At 45.1% G+C, this 26,989-nt stretch overlaps 2 protein-coding genes across 2 annotated transcripts in view; one reads left to right on the top strand and one right to left on the bottom strand.

Annotated features, from left to right (window-relative positions):
• LOC144697496 (uncharacterized) overlaps positions 1-26,989 on the top strand; it is a 253,619-nt gene that overhangs the window by 162,586 nt on the left and 64,044 nt on the right. The gene's annotated exons all lie outside the window — the stretch shown is intronic.
• LOC144697978 (uncharacterized) overlaps positions 1-26,989 on the bottom strand; it is a 608,842-nt gene that overhangs the window by 544,360 nt on the left and 37,493 nt on the right. The gene's annotated exons all lie outside the window — the stretch shown is intronic.

Below are 26,989 nucleotides of genomic sequence, written 5' to 3'. Positions count from 1 at the left end.
TCTGTCTCTATGACCCTTTCAGGCAGTGAGTTCCAGATGCCTACAACCCTCTGGGTGAAAGATTTTTACTCATCTCCCCTCTACTCTTTCTACCATTCGCTTTAAGTCTATGTCCACTGGTCTCTGCCCTCTCTGCAAAGGTAAATAGACCTTTCCCATCCACTCTATCCAGGCCCCTCACAATTTTGTATATATCAATCAAATCTCCCCTCAGCCTTCTCTGTGCCAAGGAGAACAACCCCAGCCTATCCAATCTTTCCTCATGGCTACAACCTTCTAGTCTTGGCAACATCCTCATAAATCTCCTCTCTACCCTCTCTATAGGAAGGATGTAATTGCATTAATGAAGTGACCAGAATTGCAAGCAATTTTCAAATTGTGCCCTGACTAATATTTTATAAAGTTCCAACATAACCTTCCTGCTCTCATATTCTATGCCTTGGCTATTAAATGAAAGGATTCCATGTGCCTTCTTAAGCACCTTATCGACCTCTCCTGCTACCCTAGGGATCTATGGACATTCACTCCAAGGTCTCTAACTTCCTCCACAGATCTCTGTATCCTCCCACTTATTGGGTCATCCTTTGCCTTGTTTGGCCTCCTCAAAAGTACCATCTCATAATTCTTTGAGTTGCATTCCATTTGTGGCTTTTCTGCCCACCTGACTAGTCCATTGATATGTTCCTGCAGTCTAGAGCTATCCTCCTTGTGAACGACCGCATGGCTAATTTTTGTGTCACCTGCAAGCTTCTTGATAATTCCCCTTACATTTCGGACCAAATCATTATTTTTTACCACAGAAAGGAGGGGACCTAATACTGAGCCCTGAGTTGAGGATAGAAATCGAGAAGAAAGAAACGTTTCTCTTGGTTTGAGTTGGCTGTATGTAAATCCTCCCCTTCCAACCCCTGTAAAAGGAGTTTCCAAAATCCATCCCTGTCAGTCCTGGATAGAAATGCGCAACATTCTCTCCTCCTGCTACCTGGACCAGGATGAGCGCGCATGTGCCTTGCTACACGTTGCCCCTATAAGGATAAAAGCAAAATACTGCGGATGCTGGAAATCCGAAACAAAAACAAAAATACCTGGAAAAACTCAGCAGGTCTGACAGCATCTGCGCAGAGGAATACAGTTGACGTTTCGAGTCCATATGACTCTTCATCAGAACTAAGGAAATAGAGAAATGAGATGAAATATAAGCTGGTAGAGGGGTTGGGACAGGTAGAGCTGGATAGAGGGCCGTGGATGCAAAGAAGAGATTGCCAAAGATGTCATAGACAAAAGGACAAAGGGGTGTTGACGGTGGTGGTATTATCTAAGGAATGTGCGAATGCGGGCATTAAGGGTAGCAAGCAGGACAAGCTAGTGGCAGAAGGCTCTAGTGGGGGTGGGGGGAAGGGATCGAAATGGGATAAAAGGTGGAGATAAATCAATAGATCGAAATAAATTTACCAGTTGAATGTGGAAATGGATTCACTTGGTCGTCCCATTATTTATCAGAACAGTACAGTCTCACCGGAGGGAGACCATTCAGATACTTCATGTGTGCAAAAGAGTTTACTCAGTTTTCCCCACTCCAACTTTAAAAGCTCAAAACATTTGATCCACTATCAGCACATCCTTATTAACAAGGAGCAGTTTAACTGTTCTGCCGACGGGGAACAAAAAGGAAATCACTTGTTCACTCCACCTGCTGAGACTCCAGTGAGTTCACATCTAAGTGTTAGTGTTTCTATTGTTGTTAAGTTCACCCAGGACAGGACTACGGTGAAAGGCCCGTGCTCTTTAGTTGCTGTATTAATTGATTTAATAATTATGTACCTTGGCCAATGGCTCGAATTGCAACCGAATCGCCAATCGTAACGTTCTGTGCAAAAAGATTAGATTCAATGGCGGTTGAGTTACCCAGGGTTCGCTGCGGGTCAGAATGTGCCCTATCCTCACCACAAGAGCTCTTCGCGCAGTCGCAGTACCCAGCTGTGAGTGGAGCATGCGCAGTGCGGGCTGTCCCTGTAGCGACTCAGGAGGAATTGAGTGCAGCTGAGTTATGGAGCCAGTGGATGGACGGAGAGGAATAGAGTCCGTGGAATGGGCGGGAAGACTTCACAAACACCCCGTGGAGACTCCTATCCTCAAATAAAAAGTTACCGGTCGCGCTTTGACAGCAAACGAGGAGTAAACTGCGAGGCTGCGTCTACAGCTACAGGGAGACAAGGCCGAGTTAAAAGCCGCCATCTTTATAGGGGGCAAAGTGCAGTAGGGCGCATGTGCGCCTGCCATCTTTCTTCGGGTCAATATGCCGCAGGGCGCATGTGCAGTCGCCATCTTTGTAAGGGGCAACGTGCAGTAGGGTGCATGGGCGGTCTCCATCTTTATTCGGGTCAATGCGCCGCAGGGCGCCTGCGTGTTCACCATTGACCCTGTCAGTCGGAAGAGAGAATGTTGTAATTTCTATCCTGGACTGACAGGGATGGATTTTGGAAACTCCTTTTACAGGGGGTTAGAAGGAGAGGATTTACACACAGCAAACTCAAACCAAGAGAAATGTTTAACATTTGTGCAGGAGACGTGTTTGTCTCTTCTCAATTTCTATCCTGGACTGACAGTGATGGATTTTGTAAATTTCTTTTGCAGGAGGAGGTTTGACAGACGGGAAACTCAAACCAAACATCACATCAAGATCTGACAGAGTCACTCGATTCAGCTGGAGCTGAATATCATCAGCTTCTGAATCTGGAAGGAGAAAGGTTTGTCTGTTCTGATTGTGGGAGAAGATTTCAGGTATCAGTGTGACAGGGAAAACACTGAGACTCACAACCCTTGGTTAGGCTGCACTGGGAGAACTGTGCTCAGTTCCAGGCAACAAACCTTAGGAAGGATAGAATAGTTTTGGAGGGACTGTTGCACAGATTTACCTGAGTGCTATCTGAACTCCAAGGGTTAGATTACAGGACAAGTTACACAGAAGAATCATATAGCCATTATGGCAGAGAGGAGGCCATTCAGCCCATTGAGTCCATGCCAGCTCTCTGCACCAACCAATCATTGCCATTCCCCTGCTCTATCCCTGTATCCCTGCAAGTTTATTTCCCTCAAGTGCCTATCCAAATTCCTTTTGAAATTGTTCACCGTATCCATTTCCACCACCTTCCCCCCACACCCCAAAACCCCCCATATGCAACACGTTCCAGGTCATTATCACTCACAGTGGAAAAATGTTCTTCCTCACATCCCTGTCTATCTCTTACCCAAAAACTTAAATCTGTGTTCCTGGTCCTTGTACGATTAGCAACAGGGAACAGATTTTCTTTGTTTACCTTATTTAAACCTGTCATAATCTTGTACAGCTGAATGAAATCTCCCCTCAACCTCCTTTGCTGGAACCATTCTGGTAAATCTCCTCTGCACCTTCTCAAAGACCTTCACATCCTTCCCAAAGATTGGAGACCATGACTCAACTTGTGGCCTAACCAGAGATTTATGAAGATTTAGCACATCTTCCCTACTTTTGTACTCAATACCTCAGTTTATGGAACCCAACATCCCATTTACTTTGCTAACTGCTCTCTTAATGTGTCCTGTCACCATCAAAGATCTATGCACATGAAGCACAGGTCCCCTTGCCCCTGCACACTCTTTAGAACTGTGCTATTGAGTCACTATTCTCCCTCCCTCTTTCTCTCTCTTTCTATCTCTCTCTCTCTCCCCACTCTGCCCGAGTCAAAAAACATCACCTTATTATGAGAGTTGTGTTCGTGCAATTTAGAATATTAAAGGTGATTTGATGAAAGTTTTAAACATATTAGTTGGAGCTGAGAGGGTAAACAGAGAGGAACTATTTCCACTAGTTGGGGAATCGAGGACGAGCGGACACAGTCTGAACATGGAATCAGGTTCCAGCACCATTTCATGTAGAGTGTTCCAGATCCTGACAACTCTCTGTTGGTGCAGAAACTGCTGAACTCGATGTTGAGTGCGGAAAGTTGTAAACTGCCGAATCGAAAGATGAGCTGCTGTTCCTCGAGCTCCAATTGAGCTTCATTGGAACAGTGCAGGAGGCCGAGGGCAGAGAGGTCAGAGTGGGAGTGGGGCGGAGAATTAAAATGACAAGTGACCGGAAGCTCAGGGTCAAGCTCACAGACTGAATGGAGGTTGTTCTACAAAGTGATCACCCAATCTGTGTTTGGTCTTCCCAATGTAGAGCAGACCGCATCATGAGCAGTGAATACAGCAACTAAACTGCAAGAAGTACAAGTAAATCACTGTTTGGTTTCATCTTGTAAAACCTTGAGAACAGCCCAAAGATAGATACTTTATTTGAAGAGTAAAGTTTACAAAGTAAAACAAACTGATTGTCAGAATCTTAAACTCCAGCCCAGTTACATCAGCAGAAACAAATCCCAACTGTCAGAATGAACAGAATCCAACCCCAGTAGTCACTTGTGAACTGGCCACATTCTCAGCAGATTGGACAATCAATTAAATTTCTTCTCACACACGGAGAAGGTAAACGGCCTCTCCCAGTGTGAACTCGCTGGTGTGTGTCTTGGAGGGGATGGTTTTCCCGTGCACTAGTTGTCCTTGTCCTTCCAGGTGGTGGGGGGTGTGGGTTTGGGAGATTCTGTCAACTTTCTGGTTGAGTTGCAAATGTTTGAAATCCATCTTATTTTCCTCTCCTGCACCTCTTTCTATCTCTCTCTCTCTCTCACTCTCTCATTCTCTGTCTCTTTCTCTTACATCTTTGATGGCAACAGGACACATTAAGAGAGCAGTTTGCAAAGTAAATGGGATGTTGGGTTTCAGAAACAGAGCTATTGAGTACAAAAGTAGGGAAGCTGTGCTAAATCTTCATAAAGCTCTGGTTAGGCCACGGCTTGTGTAGGTCCAGACTGGGTGGCAGGCTGCCTTCCCTGATGGACATTCCATGGAACCCTAGACCCAGAGAAAAGTTACAGCACAGAAAGAGGCCATTCAGCCCATTTTGTCTGTGCTGGCTAAGAAAGTGAAAAAGAAGAAACTATCCAATCATTCAGATACAGAAGCAGCCCATGTCCAAATGCAGCAAGACCTGGACAATATCCAGGCTTGGGCTGACAAGTGGGAAGTAACATTTGCACCATACAAGTGCCAGGCAATGACCATCTCCAACGAGAGAGAATCCAACCATTACCCCTTGATGTTCAACAGCATTAACATCCCTGAATTCCCACTATCAACTTCCTGGGGGTTACCATTGACCAGAAACTGAACTGGATTAGTCATATAAATACTGTGGCTAAGGGCAGGTCAGAGGCTAGGAATCCTGCCACAAGTAACTCACCTCCTGACTCCCCAAAGCCTGTCCACCATCTACAAGGCACAAGTCAGGAATATGATGGAATACTCACCACTTGCGAGGATGGGTGTAGATCCCACAAAACTCAAGAAGCTTGACACCATCCAGGACAAAGCAGTCCACTTGATTGGCACCACATCCACAAATATTCACTCCCTCCACCACCAACGCATAGCAGCAGCAGTGTGTACCATCCACAAGATGCACTGCAGGAATTCACCAAGGCTGCTTCAACAGCACCTTCCAGACCCATGACCACTACCATCTAGATGGACAAGGGCAGCAGATAGATGGGAACACCACCAACTAGAAGTTCCCCTCCAAGTCACTTACCATCCTGACTTGGAAATATATCGCCATTCCTTCACTGTCACTGGGTCAAAATCCTGGAACTCCCTTCCTAACAGCACTGTGGGTGTATCACTGTGGCCTTGATGTCAAGGACAATGAGTCTCCCCTCACCTCAGGAGTTCAGCTCTTTTGTCCATGTTTGAACCAAGGCTGTAATGAGGTCAGGAGCTGAGTGGCCCTGGCAGAACCCAAACTGGGTATTAGTGAGCAGGTTATTGCTAAGCAAGTGCCACTTGATAGCAGTGTTGATGACCCCTTCCATTACTTTACTGCTGATTGAGAGTAGACTGGTGGGGCGGTAATTGGCCAGATTGGATTTGTCCTGCTTTTTGTGTAGAGGACATACCTGGGCAATTTTCCACATAGCTGGGTAGATGCATTTGTCCTCCCCAAATGTATTAGCTCACACTTTTCGGGATTGAACTCCATTTGCCACTTCTTCGCCCACTCAACCAAAAGATTGATATCATTCTGGAGACAACAGTTGTCCCCTTCACTGTCAACTACACGGCCAATTCTTGTGTCATCTGCAAATTTCCCGATCATGCCTCCTTCCTAAGGCTTGGTCACCAGAAGTGGTCACTCAATTTGTGATTTAGCCAGAGGTTTATAAAGATTCATCACAGCTTCCCTGCTTTTGGACTCAATATCACTGTTTATGAAGCTGAAGATCCAATTTGCTTTGCTAACTACTCTCTTAATCTGTCCTGTCACCTTCACAGATCTCTGCACATGAAGTCCCAGCTCCCTCTCTCCCTGCACACCCTTTAGAACCCTGCCATTAATCTCTATTTCCCCTCTCTGTCCCTTCTGCCAACATACATGACCTCCTATGAGGGTTTCAATGATCAGTTAAATCCCTTCTCACACACGGAGAAGGTGAACGGTCTATCCCGAGTGTGAACTCGCTGGTGTGTGTCTTGGAGGTGATGGTTTTTACTGCACCAGCTGCTGTTGTGCTTCGAGGTGGTGGGGGTTGTGGGTTTCGGAGATTCTGTGATTATTGTTGAGTTGCAAATGGATGAATTGCATATCCTTTTTCCTCCCCTCCACCTCTCTCTCTCTCTCTCTCTTTCTGGCTCTCTCTCTCTCTTTACTCCCCCTCCCCCCTCTCTCTCTCGTTTTCTCCTCCAGTAGAAGCCAGAGTCTTGTGTAGGCCCAGGCGGGGTGGCAGGTTCCCTTCCCTGAAGGACATTAGTGAACCAGTTGGGTTTTTATGACAGTCCAGCAGTTTTCATGGTCACTTTTTCCTAGTGCCGGCCCCACAAATTCCCAGATTCATTCACCTCAATTTCACAACCTGTTTTTGTGTTATTGTGGGTTCTCTCTCATTCACTTTTGTCTGTTTAAACTATTTCCCCAGGATTTTCAGTCAGGAAACCCAGCCTTTCATCGGAATCTGACAGTGTCGCACAATTTGTCATAACCTGAATTTCATCGGATTTTAAGCATGGAAGATAAAAGCGCGTTTCACAGTGGGGAGAAACTGTACACGTGTTGTGTGTGTGGATGAGGCTTCAGCCGATCATCCAATCTGTCGAGACTCAAGCACAGTCACACTGGAGAGAATCCATGGAAATGCGGGGACTGTGGGAAAGGATTTAATTATCCATTCAGGTTGGAAACTCATCAGCACATTCACACTGGGGAGAGGCCTTTCACGTGTTCTGTATGTAAGAAAGGATTTGTTGATTCATCCACCCTCCTCAGACACCAGCCCATTCACACTGGGGAGAGGCCGGTCACCTAGTCCGAGTGTGCGAAGGGATTCACTCGGGCATCCCACCTGCAGACACACCAGAGAGTTCACTTGGGGGAGAGACTGTTCACCTGCTCAAATTGTGGGAAAGGATTCACTCAGTTATCCGACCTGCTGAGACACCAGAGAATTCACACTGGGGAGAGGCTGTTCACCTGCTCCGAGTGTGGGAATGGGTTCAGTCAGCCATCCAACCTGCTGACACACCAGAGAGTTCACTCTGGGGAGGGACCGTTCACCTGCCCTGTATGTGGGAAGGGATTCACTCGGTTATCCACCCTGCTGACACACCAGCGAGTTCATTCTGGGGAGAGACCGTTCACCTGCTCCCAGTGTGGGAAGAAATTCACTCAGTTATGCAATCTGCTGACACACCAACGAGTTCATTCTGGGGAGAGACCGTTCACCTGCTCCTTGTGTGGGAAGGGTTTCTCTCATTCATCCCACTTGCTGAGACATCAGCGAGGTCACTCTGGGGAGAGGCCGTAAATCTGCCCTGTATTGTCCTCTGACCTGCGGAAGCACCAGCGAATTCACACTGAGGAGAAGCCTTTCAGCTGCTCTGAGTGTGGGAAGGGATTCGCCTGGTTATCCCAACTGATGAGACACCAGCGAGTTCACAAATAACAATCAGGATTCTGCTGTTAATCACATCCAGGACTGATCCTTGTTCATTGGGGTCTGTTTCTGCTGATGTTAATATACCCCAGCCCAGTTATAGGGGCTAATATTCTGCATAAGGCCAATAAGATATCTGTGTTAAATACAGCATATCGCGTCTTGTTAATATCTCTAACACAAGTTAGTTTCTCTGGAAGGTCTCTCTCTCTCGCCTGTCTCCTCCATCCTCACCCCCAACAACAAGTGTGAGGAGCACATGGAGCTTCTTTGTCACCAAGATTGAGTCAATCTGATCAGCTGCCTCTGTTGCTTCCCTCCCTTTCACTAGCCCAACGGGACAAACTGTCTCTATAATGTTCCTCCTTGTCCAAGCTGTGAACCCACATCTTTCTTTAGTTTCTCTCCCATCTCTCTTCCTGCCCTCTCAGTGCTCCTCTTGTCCATGAGACCCACCTCCTGCTGCATTGACCCTATTCCGATAAACGTGCTGATCCCCCAACTTCCCCATGTTGACTGATATTGTTCACAGTTCTCTCTCTTCTGGTACTATCCCTCTCTCCTTCAAATCATCATCCTTTCCTCAAAAACCAAATACTTGACTCGACTATCCTTGCAAATATTGACCCATCTTCAACCCCCAATTCCTCTCCAAACTCCTTGAACATGTTCACACCTCCCAAATCCGTGTCCGTCTTTCCCAGAACTCCCTGTCTGAATCCCTCCAATGAGGTTTCTGCCCTGCCACTGTACTGAAACAACTCTGATCAAAGCCACTAATGACATCCTATGTGGCTGTGACAAAATAAACGATCCCCTCTCATTCTTCTTAACCTTTATGCAGCCTTTTACAGGGTTGACCACATCATTCTGCTCCAACACCTCTCCACTGTCGTCCAGCTGGGTGGGGCTGCCCTCTCCTGGTTCCATTCTTTTCTATCTAATCATAGTCAGAGAATCACTTGGAATTTCTTCCCTTCCCACTTCCACAGTTACTTCTGGTGTCCCCAGAGGAACTAACCTTGGCCTCCTTATTTCTCATCAACATGCTCCCCACAACGACAACATCTGAAAACACAGTGTCAGTTATCACGTGTACACTGACAGTGTCCAGCTCGACCTCACCACCACCTCTCTCAGCTTCTCCACTTATGTTAAATTATCAGACTGTTTGCCTGATATCCAGTAATGGATGTGCAGAAATTTCCTTCAATTCAATACTGGGAAGATTGAATTATTTTCATTCCCTAGCTACCAGCTCCATTCTTTATCCTATTTCTATCAGGTCATCTCTCAACCTTCTCTTTTCTAGAGAAAAGAGCTTCAGGCTGTTCAGCCTTTCCTGGTGATTATAACCTATCTGTTCCTGGAACGTTTGTGATTGAACTTTTATTTTCCTGTTCATTGCGACATCCAACAGCAGCATAAACAGTTCCCAATGTCCGAGGGATTTCAGTTTGGACTATTTGTATTTACAAATTCATTCTCTTAATGTGTCTATTGCCTTAACCACTTGACCACGAGGATTCGGTGTCTGTCTGTTTAAATGTTGCTCAGTGACAATTCCCATCATCCTCCACTTTGTGCCTTTTGGGCACTGAGAAGCTGAAATGTCTCCACTCAAAAAATGAAACAGAAATAAACCTCCTCTTGCATGTTTTAAAACTGCTCTTCATTGTTCCTGTGCCATTTAATATAAAGCCCTAAAGGTAACGTGGATATTTGGATTCTCTAAGGAGAGACAGACACCCGGAAAGCAAGCCTGACACCAACCTGGCTCCGTTTTTGTTCCATTTCAGGCTGCAACTTCTGTGAATGTTTGCAGATGGCTGGAAGTTGGAGAACACTGGAGGTATTTGGATGGTTTTTATTCAATTTAACCGATAATTAATTCTGCAGGCACACAGGAATGATATGAAGAGTAGTTGGCAGGATTCCAGCCTACCTGTGGAGACCCCAGTGCATTCACAACCTGTCACCTTAACCACTCTGACATGAACACAGGACCTGCACTGACGTCACTGCTCTTTGTATAAAATCACAGACGGTCATTCAGCATGTTGTTCACAAGCCAACTTTCTGGAAGAGCAACTCAACCACTGTAATTCCACACCGCGCCTTTTCCCCACAGCAATTCATATTTATATTGCCTCTCCTCGTTCTTCCGTTAAAAAAAAAGCACACTCTGCCGGATTTAATGTGAGCTGGCATCTGTTTGTCCGAATGAAGCTGCTGCAGATCCCAAAACAGAGATGACCAGGATGTTTCGTTGTGCTGGGATTCAAACCCAAGTTTCCATAGAAACTCTGAGTTGTACTCCAGCACCTTAGACTGTTCGACCACACAAACACATTGATACAGTTTGTTAATCGTGTCATTCACTGGTATTGCCACTGAATGAGAACAAAGTCAAATGAGTAGGCAAAATCCTGCAGATGTTGGAAATCTGAAACATTAACAAAATATGCTGGAAAAACTCAGCAGCTCTGAGAGCATCTGTGGAGAGAAAGACAGAGTTAACGCTTCGAGTCCGTATGGCTCTGAAGAAGAATCATACGGAATTGAAATGTTAACTCTGTCTTTCTCCCAACAGATGCTGTCGGACCTGCTGAGTTTTCCAGCATTTTTTGTTTTTGTTTCAAAGGAGTGGGAAGGGGTCATTTGGAACCTCAAACCTGCTCCGTCAGTTAATCAGATCATCCCGCACATTGTAACAAACAGAAATCATCTCCACTCAAAAACACAATGATCTGCAGCGAAGGGTCTGCACCATTTAAATTGTCATTCAACTGGTCTGGTTCCAAGTCTCCTGCTAGAAATGACAGGGAAACTTCTCACTGAATTCACTCCGGGTCTTGACTTCAGAAGGACAGGACACAAGGTAATAAAGTACATTTCAATAGATTGGGTTAGAAAATGGCAGAATGACTGGGAAAGAGCATCCGTGGTGTTGGGGAACATAAAATTACAGAAAGTTCCAGCAAAGAATGAGGCCATTCGGCCTGGAGTGCTGCTTTCAAAGAGCAGTTGTGATTGGTTGATCGGGAGTGATATTTGTGCCACTTTAAACAGCCGGCAGTAAAATCAGTTCCATTACCCCCTACTTTGAGCCTTGCACCAACATCTCTGTAGTCAGTTCATGTCTCAGGCCTTGCAGTCTGAGAGGTGATGGTGTAGTGGTATTGACACTGAAATCGGGGTCAAATCCCACCGTGGAAATTGAATTTTCATTCAATAAAAGTCTGGATTTAAAAGTCAGATGAGGACCAAGAAACAATTATCGATTGTTGTAAAAACCCATCTGGTTCACCAATGTCCTTTAGGGGGAGGAAATTTGCCTGCATGTGACTCCATAGCAATGTCCTCTGAGGTGGCCTAGCAAGACTAAATGCTTGTTAATTAATTTAAGCAGAAACATCCCATTTCAGGACCAGGGTAACAGATGAATGTGAACACTATCACCTCCAAGTTCCCCTCTAAGTCACACACCATCCTGACTTGTCTAACATCCAGTATTGGATGAACAGAAATTTCCTCCATATAAATATTGAGGAGATTGAAGCCATTGTCTTCACTCCCTGACCATCAATTCCCTCCATCTCTCTGACAACTCTGAGTTTGAACCAGACTGTTCACAATCTTGGTGTCATATTTCACCCCAAGCTGAGCTTCTGACTACATATCACTAAGACCGTCTATTTCCACTTCAGTAATTTGCCTAAGTTTACTCCTGCCTCAGCTCATCTGTTGCTGAAACTCACCCATTGCTTTGTTCCCTCTGAACTAGGCTATTCTTAGCCGCCCACATAAAGATGGGGTCATTTAAAACTCTGCTTCCCGTGTCCTTACTCGCACTCAGTCTCATTCATCCAACACCCCTGTTCTCAATGAGCTACATGGGCTCCTGGTGAAACAACACCTCAATCTTCAAGTTCTCATCCTTTTTTTCATATCCTTCAGTGACCTCGGCCCCTCACTATCTCTAGAATATCCTCCAGCCTACACCTGTCCCAGATATCTGGGCTCATCTAATTTTGGCCTATTGAGCATCCCTGATTTTAATTGACCCACCATTGGTGACAGTGTCTTCAGCTGCCCAGGCCGTAAGCTCTGGAATTCCCTATTTAGACCTCTCTACCTCTCCCTCATCCTTTAAAGACTCTGCTTAAAACCTACCTCTTTGACCAAGCTGTTGATCATCTGCCGTGATATCTCCTCACGTGCTTAAGTGTTAAATATTTCAATATGCTTTGGAACGTTTTATTATATTTAGCTTGCTACATAAATGCAACATTTTGTTGATTTGGACACATATCTTCACTGACTGGTGATGATGATATATGTCCCCAACTATCGCTGGCCTTCTATTCTGCTCCATCAGCCCCACCGCCCTCCACCCCCACTTAAACAGAAGAATCTCATCACATTTCCACTTTTCTTGAGCTCTGAAAAAGGGTCATACGGACTTGAAACGTCAACTCTGTTTCTCTCTCCGCAGTTGCTGCTAAACCTCCTGCGTTTTTCCAGCATTTTCTATTTGTGTTTAAGACTTCCAGCATCCACAGTATTTTGCTTTTATCGTAGCATTGTGGGAGCACCTTCACCACAGTGGTTCAGGAAGAAGGCCCACCAACACCTGACCAACAGACAACTGGCGACTGATAATATCTGCTGGTCTTGTTAGTGACACCAAATACCAAGAATGGAGTTAACAAAAATCTCTGATAAAAGGGCACTATAGAAATATTTGCTTCCAAAACAATACTCTTAAATTTAATGCACAGTGTCCATTTAGCAACTCGATCACCCCCAGAACCTACCTCCCGTCACAGCCTCACATTGGAAAATGCTGGGCCCGACTGGTTTCCAAAGTCAACCCAGCAGCTTCTCCTCCAATTCCACTCCAGCTCAAAACTGATGCAACAAAAAAGACCCCCATTCAACACCCACCCTAATTCAAACCGGCTCCTATTGGTCTGTCTGTGTTTCTGGACTTGGCTCCTTAAAACAACAAAACGAAAGCAACGATCTGCAAGGCTGGATCTGAAATTAAGAGATAAAATATTTTAAATATCCAGCAGGTCAGGCAGCATGAACAGATTAAGAAACAGAATTAGGGGCTCAGGTCGCTGACCTGCCTTCAGGCTGCACGAAAACTCTCGGCGACGGCCGCCGACTAATGGCGGGCAATGTTCCCACAATGCTATGCGCCCCAGAAAGCGTTCTATCTAAAAGTTGTTAATTTCCTGATCGAAGGTCGGTTGCCGCAATCGGCAGGTGGCAACTATGGCGCCGGGAGAGTCAAGGAGGTGAAGAACTGCAGCAAAATACAGGAGGACGATCACCCGCCATTATTACAGAACAATAAGCCGCGCATCTGCGCTTGCGCACCCACACCAGGGCCGGGACTAACAACTGTCCCGCATCCAGAATCACCGGGACCTGCAGCCTGGAACTGGGAGTGGGAGAAGCGGGAAGAATGAGGAGAAACAACATAATCCAACACTCACAGGAACCTCCAAACCACCTCCATTGCCGGGATAGTGAGACAGAGTTTAGAAACACTCACCAACACGACTCCAGTGAAACTTCGAGATAAAAGCAAAAAACTGCGGATGCTGGAAATCCAAAACAAAAACAGAAACAGAAATACCTGGAAAAACTCAGCAGGTCTGGCAGCATCGGCGGAGAAGAGCACAGTTGACGTTTCGAGTCCTTATGACCCTTCAACAGAACTAAGTAAAAATAGGAAAGGGGTGAAATATAAGCTGGTTTAAGGGTGGGAGAAGAGGGGTGGGGGGGGGGGGGCTGTTGTTGGGACAAGCAGCCAGTAATAGGTGGAGATAACCAAAATATGTCACAGACAAAAGCACAAAGAGGTGTTGAAGGTGGTGATATTATCTAAAGGAATGTGCTAATTAAGAGTAGAAGGCAGGAAAGACAAGGTGCAGATAGCTCTAATGGGGGTGGGGGAATACTAAAAGGTAGAGATAAACAATGGGTGGAAATACATTTAAAAATAATGGAAATAGATGGGAAAAGAAAAATCTATAGAAATTATTGGAAAAAACAAAAAGGAGGGGGAAGAAACGGAAAGGGGGTGGGGATGGTGGAGGGAGTCCAAGATCTAAAATTGTTGAACTCAATATTCAGTCCGGAAGGCTGTAAAGTGCCTAGTCGGAAGATGAGGTGCTGTTCCTCCAGTTTGCGTTGAGCTTCACTGGAACAATGCAGCAAGCCAAGGACAGACATGTGGGCAAGAGAGCAGGGTGGTGTGTTGAAATGGCAAGCGACAGGGAGGTCTGGGTAATGCTTGCGGACAGACTGAAGATGTTCTGCAAAGCGGTCACCCAGTCTGCGTTTGGTCTCTCCAATGTAGAGGGAAAAGGGGGATCAGTGACTGTGCCTGCTCTGATATAGACCCAGACCTGTCACTCAAACCCCCCAACTCCGCCCAGTTCACAGCTCAACCTACCACCTTAACCCCGTCGGGCCCAGGTGTGGGACAGTCCAAGGTGAGTCATTTGGGTAACCAGGTCAGTGGGGGAGGGGTGACCTCCCGCCCTGTGCTGTGTCCCAAATGGTTCCGTCCTCCCCTCCCCCGGGGCCCACTAAACACTGCATGCAGACAGCTGATGGACCTTGGGGATCCTCACTGATCCTCACAGGTACATTATGCTGCTCCCCACCCCCGATACACTCTGTAAACAAGTTGCTTTTCTTTTTTTCTGCTGCCCCTTTGCATAAACATCTTGTTTCATACAAGTTTTGTTTAAGACTTGTTTAATCTTGTTTAATTGCAGGGCTAAGGGGAAAAGGCAGGGACGTGGCATTAGGTAAATTGTCCCATCAGGGAGCTAATACAGACATGACTGGCTGAACGGCCTCCTTCGTTGCTGCAACCATTCCTTGATTCTCTGATGTGTCCCAACTTCTGCTCTTGTCCCTGCTTTCCCTGTTTAACCAAGTAATTCCTCCCCTTTCTCCTGCTCACTGTGTGCAGTGTGTGTCAGACTTCCTCCGGACACCTCCCCCGACCACTAACCCGACCCCTTTAACCATCAGCAGCTTTCTGCTTGTCTGGTTTTAGTCTATATTTACATAATTGCAGGATTTAGCTTCACCTCACCTTAATCGAATCCAGCAAAACTGAAAATTTGTACCACACAACAGGATAGATTCTTTTGTTTAAAGTCAGAGCCAAAAATGCAGTTACTGTACTCAATTAAAGAGGCTCCTCATTTTATTCCGCACTAGACCAGAATATAAAAGAGTGAACATTATCTCCCAGACCCGAATATAAAACAGTGAACATTATCTCCCAGACCCGAATATAAAACAGTGAACATTATCTCCCAGACCCGAATTTAAAACAGTGAACATTATCCCCCAGACCCGAATATAAAACAGTGAACATTATCCCCCAGACCCGAATATAAAACAGTGAACATTATCCCCCAGACCCGAATATAAAACAGTGAACATTATCCCCCAGACCCGAATATAAAACAGTGAACATTATCTCCCAGACCCGAATATAAAACAGTGAACATTATCTCCCAGACCCGAATTTAAAACAGTGAACATTATCCCCCAGACCCGAATATAAAACAGTGAACATTATCCCCCAGACCCGAATATAAAACAGTGAACATTATCCCCCAGACCCGAATATAAAACAGTGAACATTATCCCCCAGACCCGAATATAAAACAGTGAACATTAACCCCAGACCCGAGTATAAAACAGTGAACATTATCCCCCAGACCCGAATATAAAACAGTGAACATTATCCCCAGATCCAAATGTTAAACAGTGAACATTATCCCCAGACCCAAATGTTAAACAGTGAACATTATCCCCCAGACCCGAATATAAACCAGTGAACATTATCCCCCAGACCCGGATATAAAACAATGAGACTGGAGTCTCATGAGGCTGAGAATTTTGTCGTCGATGTGGCAAATTAATTTAGGACAATCTCTATCTTTACAAACTCTCACAGTCTACAATCCCGACATGAAACTGAAAATGCTGGAATTCCTCAGCAGGTTAGGCCTGCATCTGTGGAGAGAGAAACACAGTTAACGTGACAGCTCTGTGATCTATCATCTGACTTGAGAATAGACAGAAATGTAACAGTTCATTACCAGGTCAAAAGGAGACACTTCATAGACTTCAGGAATCAAAATTGAGTTCAACAATTTTCCACCATAATCTCTGCCCTCATTTGTTTCTTATTTCTTTGCGCCCTTGTTTTCCTTTCTCATTTCTCTCATTTTCTTCACATTGCATTCAGGCTGTTGTTATTATCGTGTCATTCACACCTCATCTAGACACAGATTTGTGTTTTTAATGGTCCCATTACCACTCCCTTTGACTTTACCTCATGAAACCTTTTGTCAGTTAATCTCTCCCGCCCTGCAGCCTTTTACAGACCTTTCCTTCTGTTCCTCTTCCACCTCCCCACTTTCACTGACTCACAGACCTGAAACGTTAATTCTGTTTCTCTCTCCACAGATTCTTCCAGAACTGCTGAGTGTTTCCAGTTTTTACTCTTTTCATTTCATATTTTAAGCATTGCAGTAATTTTTGTTTCTCCATTCCAAGCACTCTACCTGACATTATTATAAATTCAATTCAGTTATTCATAAATTAATTTATCTGTACTTTATGTCTTGAAATCTGATTAATTATTGAGCTATTTATCAGTTATCAGTGTCTTTAAATGTAGTTGCAATTTCACAACTCCTCACGTTTTCCTCACACCTCCTGGCACTAATATTAAATCCTTAGTAATCTTAAATGGAAGGATCAGCCCAGCATCGACAGACCAGTCAGTTTAACTTCTGTGTGGGAAAGCATTTAAAAGCAGCAATTCAGGTTAAAATTAAGTCACTTGTACAATTTGTTCAGGACAATCGTGTTGAACTAAATTTCTTGAGTTTTTTATAAGGCAACAGAGAATATTGATGAGGGTAACACGGTTAATGTGCACATGAACTGCTAAACGGCATTTGATACAGTGCCAAGCAACAGGCTTGTCAGCAAAGTTAAAATCCATGGGGCAGAGGCAGCGTTGGCTGTGTGACAGGGAACAACATGCATGGTGAACGGTTACTTTTTCAGATTGTTGAAAAGTATACAGTGGGATCACAAGGGGTCGGTGGTCAGAACACTGATTTCTTGATATATATTAATGATCTAGGCTTGTGTGTGCAGGGCTGCATTCAAAATTTGCAAACGACACCAAATTTTCAAGTTGTGTTCAGAGTGGGGAGGATGGTGATAAACCTCAAGAGGACATAGACACGATGGTGGAATGGGCAGACAGGTGGCAGATAAAATTTAATTCAGAGAGGTGTGAAGTGACTCATTTTGGTAGGAAGAGTGAGGAGAGATAATATGAAATAAAGGATACAATTGGAAAAGGGTGCAGGAGCAGTGGAATCTGGGGCTAAATGTACATAAATCATTGAAGATGGCAGGACAGGCTGAGAAAGCAGTGAATAAAGCATGTGGAATCCTGGGCTTTATGAATATGGGCATAAAGTAAAAAATCAACCAAGTTAGAATAAACCTGAATAAAACACTGGTTTGGACCCAACTGCAGTATTGTGTCCAATTCTGAGCTTTATGAAGAATGTGAGAGTGTGCAGGAAAGATTCACGAGAGATGAGGAACTTCAATTAGGTTCGGTGAAGTTTGTTTGTTATCCTTGGAAGGGGAACCGTTCTCTTGCATCTTTTCTGGACCCTCCTTCTGAAAGTGTAGCCATTCAGTGGCGGTGATATTAAAAACTTTATTTCATGGAATGAGGGCAGGGCCAGCATTTGTTGCCCTTGGAGCAAGTGCCTTCCACACCATTTCAGAGGGTTATTAAGAGTAACCACATTTCAGTGTGAATCTGGAGTAATATGTAAGACCAGGTAAGGATGACAGATTTCCTTCCCGAAAGGACATTAGTGAACTAGGTGGGTTTTTATGACAATCGACAATGGCTGAATTGTCGCCCTTATTGAGACTCACTTTCAATTCCAGATTTAATAATTATTTAAATCCCGCCAGCTGCTGTGGTGGGATTTGAACCCCTGTCCCCAGAGCATCAAGCTGGTTTTCTGGATTATTAGTCCAGTGACATTCCCACCGTCTCCCCCAATATATATTTTTATTTATTTTTAGCCGACAGTTGAGTATTTGTCAGTATTTTGTTCCATGTGGTTACTATTCGGAGTTTCAGACAGTTTCTGTGCCAAGTGGACGAGGTGTTTAAAGTTCATTCATTTGCCCCTTTTCCATCTCCAGGTCCGGGAAAGACACAGAGAATAATGTCCCCTCATTAAGTATCTATTGACGAGACTGAGATGGACAATTCCCACTCCCCATCTTTCCGGTGGATAATGGATGTTCTGTTACATTCAGATTTCTCTATAATTTGATCGCTAATTTTATTGAGTTTTTTATTATCCCCGAGACCCAGACCCAGGATAATAACCGCCATCCTGTTTCAGCAGGGAGCAGGGCGCATGCGCGTCAACTTTTGTTGATGCTACAGTGAGTGGGCGGGGCTTCACGGTCCCGTTTCCCAACAGGGTCCTTGTGCCCGGTACCGGTTAAACGGAGCAAGAGGTTTTTAAGCAACTTCACCCATTCCCAGGCTACAGGTGATGTTTGCGGCCGAGAAGAGTCCATGTGCCTTGTATATATTCAGGGGTGAGAGGGTGCAGCCCCTGTGGGGCTGATCCGAAGCCCTTGGTGACACTTCAGCACCACAGTCCTAATCTCTGGCTGCCCAGTGTAGAGGGGTGGTGGGTGGGGTGGGGAGAGGCTGGCCGGGGATAAGTTAGAGAATCTTCTCCTGTAACTGTTCATGGGAATTTGTCGATCCAGGATGGGTGACACACATGGGGGTGGTAACACTGGCTGCCAACCTCTCTTCTGTGGACTTGTCCGTGCCCGGGTGGCCCTGGAGAGGGAACATGTGGTGTCCACCGCTATGCTTGAGACCTCCCACATCCAGTGGGCATCTCAGGGTACAGAGTGTCTCATAGACACTGGAAACAACATTCTGGTTTAGTTCGGAAGGTTTCCTTTGCTTTTATTGGGACTTTGTTGCTGATTTGAACTTCTTTCAGTTTGATTGGACCACATGTTTGGGTGAAGAATGTACCAAAGAAACTCGAATTTTCTGCTTTGAATTTCTATCCTGTACTTACAGTGAAGATTTTTGTAAACTCCTTTTACAGGGTACAAGAGGGAGATGATTTGCAGACAGGAAACTCAAACCAAACATCACTTCAAGATCTAACAGAGTCACTCGATTCAGCAGGAAACATAGAAACTAGGAGCAGGAGTATACCATTCGGCCTTTCGAGCCTGTTCCACAATTCATTATGATTATGGCTGATCATCCAACTCAATAACCTGCTCCCGCTTTCTCCCCATATCCTTTGATTCCTTTCGCTCCAAGAGCTATTTGTAACTCCTTCTTGAAAACATTCAAGGTTTTGGCCTCAACTACTTTCTGTGGTAGCAAATTCCACAGGCTCACCACTCTCTGGGTGAAGAAACGTCTCCTCATCTCAGACCTAAATGGTCTACCCATATCCTCAGACTATGACCCCTGGTTCTGGATTCCCCCACCATCGGGAACATCCTTCCTGCATCTCCCCTGCCTAGTCCTGTGAGAATTTAATCGGTTTCTATGAGATCCCGCCTCATTCTCCTGAACCCCAGCGAATATAATCCTAACCAACTCCATCTCTCCTCATATGTCAGTCCTGCCATCCCAGAAATCAGTCTGGTAAACCTTCGCTGCACTCTCTCTATAGCAAGAACATCCTACCTCAGATAAGGAGACTAAAACTGCACACAAGATTCCAGGTGTGGTCTCACCAAGGCCCCGTATAATTGCAGCAAGACATCCCTGCTCCTGTGCTTGAATGCTTTCGCTATGAAGGCCAACATACCATTTGCCTTCTTTACCGCCTGTTGCACCTGCACCTGCTTACCTTCAGCAACTGGTGTATGAGGACACCCAGGTCTCATTGCACATTCCCCTCTCTCAATTTATAGCCATTCAGATAATAATATGCCTTCCTGTTTTTGCTACCAAAGTGGATAACCTCACAGTTATCCACATTATACTGCATCTGCTATGCATTTGCCTACTCACTCAGCTTGTCCAAATCACACTGAATCATCTCTGCATCCTCCTCACAGCTCACCCTCCCACCTAGTTTTGTGTCATCTGCAAATGTGGAGATATTACATTTAATTCCCTCATCTAAATCATTGATATATTGTGAATAATATTGCGGTACCCCACTAGTCACTGCCTGCCATTTGGAAAAAGACCCAGTTATTCCTACCCTTTGTTTCCTGCTTGCCAACCAGTTTTCTATACCTCTCAATATACTACCTCCAATCCTATGTGCTCTAATTTTACACACTAATCTCTTATGTGGGACTTTGTTGAAAGCCTTCTGAAAGTCCAAATAAACCACATCCACTGACTCCCCCTCATCAACTCTACTAGTTACATTCTCGAAACATTCCAGTAGATTTATCAAGCATGATTTCCCTTTCATAAATCCATGCTGACTGTCCCATTCTGCCACTTTATTTTTCCAAGTGCTCAGCTATTAAATCTTTTATAATGGACTCTAGAATTTTCCCCACTACTGACGTCAGGCTGACTGGCCTATAATTCCCGACGTTGGACCTGAATATCATTGATCTTTGACTGTGGAAGGAGAAGTATTTGTCTGTTCTGTCTGTGGGAAAAGATTTCAAACATCAGTGTGACTGGGAAAGCACCGAGACACAGACACGCCCGACTGAGAGTGCTCCAGTCAACTGACTGTGTAAAAAGCTTTAACCTGTTACACCATCTGAAAAAAAATCTCACCATTCACAGCGGGGAGAAACTGTGCAAGTGTACTGTGTGTGGACAAGGATTCAACTGATCGTCCAACATGGAGAGACATGGGGACACCGACACCATGGAGAAACCATGGAAATGTGGGCCTTTGGGAAGGGATTCAGATCCCCATCTGTGCTGGAAACTCATCAGCGCACTCACACTAGGGAGAGGCCTTTCATCTGCTCCGAGTGTGGGAAGGGATTCACTCTCCTATCCCACCTCACTTCACATCAACTTTTTCGCTCAGACATGAGACCTTTTGAATGTTGCGACTATGAGAAGAGCTATAAAAGCAAAAGGAATCTGCTGATACACCAGTGAGTTCACACTGGAGAGAGGCCGTTCACCTGCTCTGACTGTGGGAAGGGATTCATTCAGGTAAGTACCCTTACTTCACATCAACTTGTTCACTCTGACAAGAAACCTTTTAAATGTTCTGACTGTGAAAAGTGCTTTAAAAGCAGAAAGATTCTGCTGACACACCAGCAAGTTCACACTGGGCAGAAACCATTTAACTGCTCCAAGTGTGGGAAGGGATTCACTCAACTAACCCAGTTCACATCACATCAATGTGTTCACTCTGAAAAGAGACCTTTTAAACGTGCCGACTGTGTGAAAAGCTATAAAAGCAAAATGGATCTGCTGACACGCCAGCCAGTTCACACTGGAGAAAGGCCTTTCACCTGCTCCATATGTGGGAAGGGACTCACTCACCCATCCCTCCGGCTGACACACCAGTGAGTTCACATTGGAGAGAGACTGTTCACCTGCTCCGTGTGTGGGAAGGGATTCAGTCATTCACCCACCCTGCAGACACACCAGTGTATTCACAAGTGACTCCCAGGGTTGGATTCTGCTGTTATTGCTGCTGTTAATCACATCCAGGACTGAACCATGTTCTTTCCGACAGTTGGGGTTTGTTTCTGCTGAATTTATTTTTTCCCTGTCACTAGGCTGGAGTTAAATATCCTGGATAAAGTTTAAATCAATCAGCTTTGTGTCAAACATTGTCGACATATTAATCGAGGCATTGAATGCAAGAGCAGGGACGTTATGATGGAGCAGCATAAAGCATTAGATAGGCCACATTTGGAGTACTCTGTACAGTGCTGTTTGCCACACAATAGGAAGGATGTGATTGCACTGGAGAGGGTGCAGAGGAGATTCACTCAGCATGTTGCCTGGGCTGGAGCATTTCAGCAATGAAGAGAGATTAGAGAGGCTGGGGTTGTTTTCCTCAGAGCAGAGAAGGCTTAGGGGGGACTTGATAGAGGTGTACAAAATTATGAGGGGCATAGATAGGGTGGATAGGAAGACATTTTTCTCTTTAGTTGAGGGGTCAATACTCAGGGGGCATAGATTTAAGGTAAGGGGCAGAATGTTTAGAGGGGATTTGAGGATTTTCTTTTCACCCAGAGGGTGGGGGCTATCTGGAACCCGCCAGCAAAGCCTACATCCCGTGAATGAATTTTTAAAAAAGACCACCCTTTCATCCCAGGAATCAACCGACTGATCCTTCTCTGAAATGCCTCTCATAACTCTGTCCATCCTCAAGATTATCCCATAACTATGTTATCATAAGGTGCGAATAGTATGAGCTGGAACTTGGTCTTTCTTATTTTTCAATCCATTTGCTAACAGAATCTCCCACTCCCTTCCCCAGATTCAGACAATGATTAACTGAGACTTAGTCTCTAATGACGGCCTTAAAAGTGGATAAATCCCCAGGCCCAGGTGTAATGTGGAACTCAGTGCCTGAGGGAGTGGTAGAGGCAGGAACCCTCACAACATTTAAGAAGTATTTAGATGAATACTTGAAACACCACAGCTTACAGGGCTACGGGCCAAGTGGTGGAAAATGGATGAGAGGAGATGGGGTTTGATGACGAGCACCACAGGAATTCACCAAGGCTCCTTCGACAGCACCATCCAAACCCATGATCACTACCATCTAGAAGGACAAGGGCAGCAGATAGATGGGAACACCACCACCTGGAAGTTCCCCTCCAAGTCACTCACCATCCTGATATTTTGCCATTCCTTCACTGTCGTTGGGTCAAAATCCTGGAAGTTCCTTCCTAACAGCACTGTGGGTGTACCTACACTACATGGACTGCAGTGGTTCAAGTAGGCAGCTCATCACCACCTTCTCAAGGGCAACTAGGGATGGGCAATAAATGCTGGCCCAGCCAGTGAAGCCCACATCCCATGAATAAATAAAAAAATAAAGAACATGAGTGATTATTGTGGTCAGTAGAATGAAACAACGTTTTAAATTATCAACACAGTAACACATATTCCATAGAAAAATTGTCTCTCAAACATTCAGGAAAGAATTAAACACATTGAACATATCAAAGTGACTCAAATTAATTTGAAGAAGGAAATAGAATCTGGATTTGGAAAATATGCATGAAGTGGATGCAGGTGAACAGAGCTGGAGAATCTTTAAAGTCCGTGCATGAACTTTTGTTTGAACCAGATGTAATTACAACATGTCAATAATTTAGAATTGTGTGAGATGATCAGCTGATACGGAGGATGAATATAAGTCAATAGTTATCACATTTTAGTGGAAAAGTTTTGACATTTATTCTTGGCGGCAGCTCAAAGGTTTGTGTTGCTGATTCTGATCATTCTAGTAGCTTTAGTATGTAATCTACAGTTTGTCATCAAGAAATTAGGATAACAAGTTTGTAGCTTAGAAATAGTGAGGTTAATCAGAAATCAGTTGTGAGAAATCAATAAGGACATACCCTTCTCAAGGTGGGGAGATCTGTGAGATATCACTGTCTAATTAACCTTATAAAATCTTCAGAAATTTATTGAACATTACAAGAATAGCTCTCTCTCTCTCCTTCTCCCTTGTTTAGGAAGAAAGATCCCTGGCTTGATAAACATAGGACAACGTACCCCTCTGATAACTCATAGGGATGGTCTCAGTCGTTACAGGGTGGAATTTGTAGTGGTGACTGAAGACAATGGCTTTGGTCTTCCCAATTTTTACTTGAGGAAATTTCTGCTCATCCAGTATAGGATGTGGGATAAGCAGTTTGATAATTTAGTAACAGTGGAGGAATGGAGAGGGATGGTGGTGAGGTAGAGCTGGGTGTTGTCAGTGTACATGTGAAAACTAACACGGTGCTTTTTGATGATGTCACCAAGTGGTAGCATGTAAATAGGAGGAGGCAAAGAGAGATCCTTTTTTTAGGATGGGTCAGGACGGTGGATTTAAAGGTGAGAGGGTCAGTGCCAGAAGAGAGAGAGACAAAACTGAATAATATCAGCTAACATGGAGAAATTGGGTGATCAGTAGTTCAGTGAGAGTGGGGTCAGTACAGCAGAAAGTGGGTCTGATGGACAAGATGAGCACTGAGAGGGCATGAGGGGAGATTGGAGAGAAACTGGAGAAAGATGTGGGGTCAGGGCTCAGACAAGGGGGAATTTAAGAGACAGTTTGTCCCAGTGGGCGAGTGGAAGGGAGGGAAGCAGCAGAGGCAGCTGATCGGATTGTCCCAATCTTAGTGACAAAGAAGCTCCATGGGCAGAATTTTGCCCTTGGCGTGCGGGCTCGGTGGGGGCGAGTGGGGCAGTCAGGAAGCTGCCCGCTGCCTGCAATCAGGCCCAGAAGGCAATTTCATGCTAGGGGCCAATTAAGGCCTGCGTTGCATGAAACGTGAGCAGCAGTGCTCAGCGATGCCTGTGTGAGCGGGGGGAGGAGTGCGAGCTGGGCGAGTGTGACCTTTGTGCATGCAGGTGAGAGCGAGCTACATAATCTGCCTGAGGCAGAGAGCTGTCTCAGGGAGATGGAATGACTTGAAAAAATATATACATGAAGATTTTATACGTGTTATGAAACAAGTCCCCTCATGTCACACTGTCACATGAGCAGCGACATGTTTTTAATTAATAAGATAATAGCAAAATACTGCAGAGCAGTACTTCTTTAAGGTAGGCATTCCTGGAAGAGAAGTGGCAATAAAAGCAAAATACTGCAAAATACTTTTACAAAGAAGCAAAACTCGGTTTGTCTCTCCAGAGATGCTGTCAGACCTGCTAAGTTTTTCCAGCATTTTCTGTTTTTGTTTCATGCTTTTAATTCAAGTGTAAAATTTGATTTGCTTCAGGTGACTTCGTCCCGCCCGTGGATGAGGTTTCCTGAAAAAGGTAAAGGCCGCTTGGCCTTTTCGCCCGCCCGCCAACCATTAGGTTCAATGGGCAGCGTAAATTTGAATTTAATTAACTTCTTAGTGGCCTTACAGGCTTCTTAATTGTTGGTGAAATATTGCGGGACTGCGCGATGACGTCGAGACGCTCGACCACCGAGCGTAATTTTGTGACGCATGAGCTCCTCACACTTGTTGTTGGAGGTGAGGATGGAGGAGATGGGGGTGAGGAAGAGCCCTTCAAAAGGAACCAACTTGTGTCTGAGAGATTAAAAACACTTGATACACGGTGAGTTTAACACAAAGCTGATTTATTTGACTTTTATCCAGAATATTAATCCCTATAACTGACCTGGAGTTTATTAATATCAGCAGAAAGAGACTCTAATGAACATGGTTCAGTCCTGGATGTGATTTCACAACAACATCCAATCAGTGTAGTTACTTGTGAACTCGCTGGTGTCTCTGCAGATGGTATAACCGAGTGAATCCCTTCCCATACCCAGACAGGTGAATGGCCTCTCCCCAGTGTGAACTCGCTGGTGTGTCAGCAGGTAGGATGACTGAGTGAATCCCCTCCCACACTCGGAGCAGGAGAATGGTCTCTCCCCAGTGTGAACTCGCTGGTGTATCAGCAGGCGGGATAACTGAGTGAATCCCTTCCCATACTCGAAGCAGGTGAAAGGTCTCTCCTCAGTGTGAATTCGCTGGTGTTCACTGAGTTGAGATGAATGCCTGAACCAAGCCCCGCACTGAGAGCACCTGAATGGTCTGAACACGTTGATGGAGCATCAGTTCCTCAGAACTTTTATAGCACTTCCCACAGTCTGAGCATTTAAAAGGCCTTTTATCAGTGTGAACTCGCTGGTGTGTCTGCAGGTTGGATGACTGAGTGAATCCCTTCCCACACTCACAGCAGATGGATGGCCTCTCCCCAGTGTGACTGCACTGATGAGTTTCCAGGTCAGACGGGAATCTGAATCCCTTCCTACAATCCCCACATTTCCGTGGTTTCTCCCCACTGTGAACGGTGCCTTTTCCTTCCATGTTCAAAATTCGATGATATTTAGGTTACGATAAAGGAGGCGACACCGCCAGATCCTAATGTGATGTTTGGTTTCAGTTTCCCGACTGCAAATCCTCCCCTTCTGATACCCTGTGAAATTGATTTAAAACAGAAAAGAGAGTGAGAGAGAACCCACAAAAACACAAAGGCAGGTTGTGAAATTGAGCTGAATGAATCTGGGAATTTGTGGGGCCAGCACGAGGAAAAAGTGACATGAAAACTGCTGGATTGTCATAAAAACCCAACTGGTTCACTAATGTCCTTCAGGGAAGGGAACCTGCCACCCGGTCTGGGCCTACACAAAACTCTCGCCTACAAGAGAGGAGAGGGAAAGAGAGGTGAGAGAGGCAGGGGGTGAAGGGATATCTACAACACAACAAGAACTTTGACAAAGTCTCCAGAAACCTCAATCTCCACCACCTAAAGGACCAGGGTAGCTGGTGTATGTGAACACCATCACCTCCAAGATCCCCTCCTAGTCACACACCATCCTGACTTGTCTGGAGGAACAGAACTTTCCTCCATATAAATATTGGGAAGACTGAAGCCATTGTCTTCAGTCCCCACTACAAACTCCACTCCCTGACCACCGGCTCCATCCCTCTCCCTGACAACTGTCTGAGGCTGAACCAGACTGTTCATAGGAACATAGGAGCAGGAGGTAGGCAATTCAGCCCGTTGAACCTGCTCCACCATTCAATCCGATTAAAGTCTTTTTCCCACACTCTCCACATATCCCTGTATGTAGCTGCTCAATCTCCATTCCTAT

This window comes from Cetorhinus maximus, chromosome 23, assembly GCF_964194155.1.
Source record: "Cetorhinus maximus chromosome 23, sCetMax3.hap1.1, whole genome shotgun sequence".
NCBI classification, from domain to species: domain Eukaryota; kingdom Metazoa; phylum Chordata; class Chondrichthyes; order Lamniformes; family Cetorhinidae; genus Cetorhinus; species Cetorhinus maximus.
Note: the sequence above shows the minus strand (reverse complement) of the source record. Positions and strands in the feature narration are given on the sequence as shown.